General features: G+C 30.8%; 1 long non-coding RNA gene across 1 annotated transcript; it reads left to right on the top strand.

The window, feature by feature from the left end:
- Positions 455-2,689, top strand: LOC109832138. The gene is made up of 3 exons (XR_002244645.1): positions 455-553; positions 1,517-1,601; positions 2,465-2,689. It is a non-coding gene; the product is annotated as an uncharacterized LOC109832138 (long non-coding RNA).

Below are 4,278 nucleotides of genomic sequence, written 5' to 3' on the forward strand. Positions count from 1 at the left end.
ACGCTCATCCCTCACTTTCTTTTCATCAGTCTGCCCTTACTACTGTTTGATGTGCGAAATCAATTTGGCTTTGGATTTTCCATCCCCTAGTATCGCCAGCTTGCAGATCTTGACATTGCGTTGAAAGCGAAAACAATTTATCTAATGTGCTTCTTTACCTTGTGGTTGTGTATTGCTTGTTGATGAGCAGGTGGATTTCTTTGACTTCCGTTTCTTGGCCTCTTCTTGCCTGTTGGTGCTCACTGCGCGTAGTCTAACTACTGTATATATATATATATATATATATATATATATATATATATATAATATATCAATATATATATATATATATATTATATATATATATATATATATAGATTATATATTATTTATTACAATCTAGCTAGTCCATGTTGTTAATTAGGTCCTAACTACTGGAAACACCTTTATTTTTTGGTCATGTTGAACAGGGTTGTATTTACATAGTCAATGCGTATGAAGTGTACTAGACAAGCTATACAAGAGGAGTTCACACTGGCCAAATGGCCGGTCCTGCGATTAGTTGAGGCTGTCGGTATGAAAAATCTTTAGAAAGCTCATTTTAGTTAACAACCTTCTTCTCTCACCATCGATTTCCTCCGCAAGTTGTTATTGTTTTTAATTAATTCCAGTGGTTACATACGGTCACCATGCTCTCATTCGACATGCATTACAAAACATGCTCATAATGTGTTACACTACTGTTTTATTTTGAGACCTAGATTTTTTTTAACGTTTGTGATTAGTCTTGGGTTTCTTATAGTATTAATTTGTTGCAAGTCTTGATTAGTGCATATCTTCTTCAAGGTTAGTAATGTTGCTTAACTTTTGTTACTAAGAAAGAGTTCGATAGGTATCTAGGACTTGGACTGCGATGATGTTTTTGAGGCGATTGGGCAAATTTTCTGCATAATTTCTCCTAACTATGCAGTAAATTTCAGTGATTCTGCCAGCATAATATGCTCGAGACATGTGACCATTGTCCTTATGTTTTTCTCTTTAATTTCGTAGTCAGTCATAGGCATTTCTAGGTGAGCTATTTGGAATTTGTATAATCTAGGAGAGCTAGTGCATTGAAATTCCATGATACTTTTGAAGCATGCATGTTTCTTTGAGTCTGTAATCATATTTTTATTGATGTGAGTTATAGTGCATTTTTTCCCCTTCTTGACAACAGTTTAGAGTCTTTAGACATATTTGAATGATTAAACAGCTTTTGATTAATTTTAATGAGTTTGTGTGGTTAAACTTTTTCCCTTTTCTCGAATTTTGTACCTATTCTCTTTCCACTTTGTAACTATCCTAAGTGCTTATCATGCTTTGTAGTTTTCTGTAGTGGACTTCAATACACACTCTTAGTTGGGGGTGTGTATTTTCGTGTAACAACCACTTTTGTTAATATTTACCTGGCTGGATTACCTTTGTGGTAATCCATCCTTTTTCTCAAAAAAAAAAAAAAAAAACCTATCCTAAGTGCTTGGTTTAATTTTGTTTTCAGTGTTTTGTTGAGGCTTGGGCAATTGTTCTAAGGCGTGTCAGGAAAGAAGATGTGTCATGTTGCCAAGGCCACTGGTGCCACTGTGGTATGCTTGAGACACCTTTATGAAATATTTCTCAGTATTCGTATTAATTCATAAATCTATCACGGTAATAGGCTTCTCTATACCTGTAGGTGATACTTATTGTATTTTGTTTAAAATTCATTGCTGCCTGTGGTTAAATAATTTAAAAAAAAAAAAAATTCCGTGAATCACAGTACAAGTAGACATAGTTTCTGTGTTATCAGCTTCGTTATTGTTAATATATACGGACAACGCTAAGGAGGCTTAAGGTATGCGTTTTGCTGAATTATTTTGGTCTCTCTGAAGCTAGGTAACCTTCTCCAACAAAGCCATCACAGTTCATGAGTTGTAGCTTCATCTTTCAATTCATTTTTTTCCAAGGGATTCCTTCCTTCCTTTGGGGGTTATAGGTGTTTTATTATACCCATCTCATTTTGAGTGTTACCCTATACATGAAATCTTTGTAGAGGTATTACACGGTACTTTTCGGCGTTTCAAGAAGCATTGGGATTTGCTCACAGGTTCGTATTAATTAATCTTGCTAATTTTATTAAAATTTCTTTTGTAGAACTTGATGCGATCACAAATACTTATCATTACCATAGGAGCTAACGACAAGGTACATTTTGTGATCTAGAGGAACTCACATTAGTGTCATTTCAATTTCAGGGCTAGGTACCATTTGATGACAATAGATAGAAGTGAAGGAATTATTAAGATACCATAAGTACCAAATAAAAGTTCTGTTTATTTCTTTATTTTAATATATGTATTAATAGTTTACATATGTAATACTGTAAACTATAAATTATGCAAACTTCATTAAGTTCTAGTTATTTATTTATTTTTAAAACATATGAACTATTTACATATTTACTTTATAGGGGGAGAACTAGTACAGATTGAGCGGACAAGCAGTGGAATTCAAGCAGTTGAACATCCATGTTTGGGAAGCCTTTGAGAATGGGCAGGATATCACAAGCAGGGGAGTATAGGATAGAAGAATGTAAAAAGATTATAAATATATCTTTTTTCGTTCCAATCGTAAATAAATATATAAATAGAAAATTAGTTATTATCTATGTAAATAATTTATGTATCGCTCTAGTATTTTGGTGAATGTATTATTTGAATATAATTAGATTTGATATTGAACTATAATTAGATTGTGGATATGAATATGATTTGGTGTTGTGCAATATTATATACATATATATGTGATATTATATGCCGTGCAAAGTAGATTCTGTAAAAAAAAAAAAAACTACTGGACCATCCTAGGCGTAATTTCCGTCTTGAAAGCATCCTAGACAGAATTTTGAATTCTGTCTAGGTTGACTTCCGTCTAGTTAGATCAACCTAGACGGAATTCCGTCTAGGTTGAGTCAATCTAGACGAAAATATCCTAGACGGACTTTTCTAGATGGATATTGATCTATATAGATGGGATTCTAGGTTGAGTGTTATTCTACTAGTAGAAAATGTAACATCCTACAACACATTCTAATCTACTCAATACAAAACGAGTTCAAAAATAATTTGGTGGGCTATTCTAGTATAGGATTGATTGATGTTCAAAGTGGCTGGGTTTAAAAGTGAATTTGGATAAAACTTGGGGTTCAATAGCAAAAGCTTTTTAGGAAGTGGATGAGTTTAAAAATAAATTAGATAAAACTTTAGATGATTATTTTAGATCTACGAATAATTTTGGAAGTGGGTAATTTTAAAAACAAATGGAATAAAATTTTATGCTTGTAGTTAGAGAACCCTTAATTTTAAGATCCTTAAACATTAGGCCCTTAAATCTTTTGTACTTTGAAATTAATTCCTTAAGTCATCTAAATTGCTATTTGGTCCTCAAATTCTAAGGTTATTATGAAATTATCCCCTCAAATAATTGAAATTGCTAATAAGCTCCTAATTCTTACACTTATTTCATTTGGTCTCTCTAGTTGATTAGAAGAATTAGTTTCACAAAATGAAATATATATATATATATATTATATATATATATATATATATATTATATATATTAGTATATTATATTATAATAATATAATAATAAGATATTATATATAATATAGATAGTATTATAGATATATATTATTATTATATATATATAAATAGGGTGGTTTCCTAATTCTTAGCAAGAAGCAATGTCATATCGGATCGAGTTGGCTAGACAATGCTGTGTCCGGTTGCGCAAAGTAGCAACTTGGACCTGGACGCCGGGACGGCCGGACTCGTCGACTTGTTGTTTTTCGATTTTTTTACCAATTGCCTTAAAAAAAAAAATAGAAAAAAAAAGAATTAAGAATAATAAAAATATGAGAAATTTTGACAAAAAAATTTAATCATATTAGTAATCACTTATAATTATACAATTTATAAATATAAATATTATATAAATTAAAATAATAAAAAAATAAATTCTTTATTATTAATTATTAACAATTATAATTTTTTAGAATTTATCGCATCACAATAGATGAATACATCCCAACTAGGTTGGCACATACTCGTCTATATCACTATCATTTGTAACTCTTTCTAAAATAATTTATCATAAATTTATAACTAAGAAATAAAAATTATAAACTATGAGTAATTTCTACTCTCTATCTTTATTTACTATTGTCAACTCATTAAGTCTATCTGCAATATTAACCATTCGGTCATTGCCTTGAGTTCTCTTCTC

This window comes from Asparagus officinalis, chromosome 3 (genome assembly GCF_001876935.1).
Source record: "Asparagus officinalis chromosome 3, Aspof.V1, whole genome shotgun sequence".
NCBI lineage: Eukaryota > Viridiplantae > Streptophyta > Magnoliopsida > Asparagales > Asparagaceae > Asparagus > Asparagus officinalis.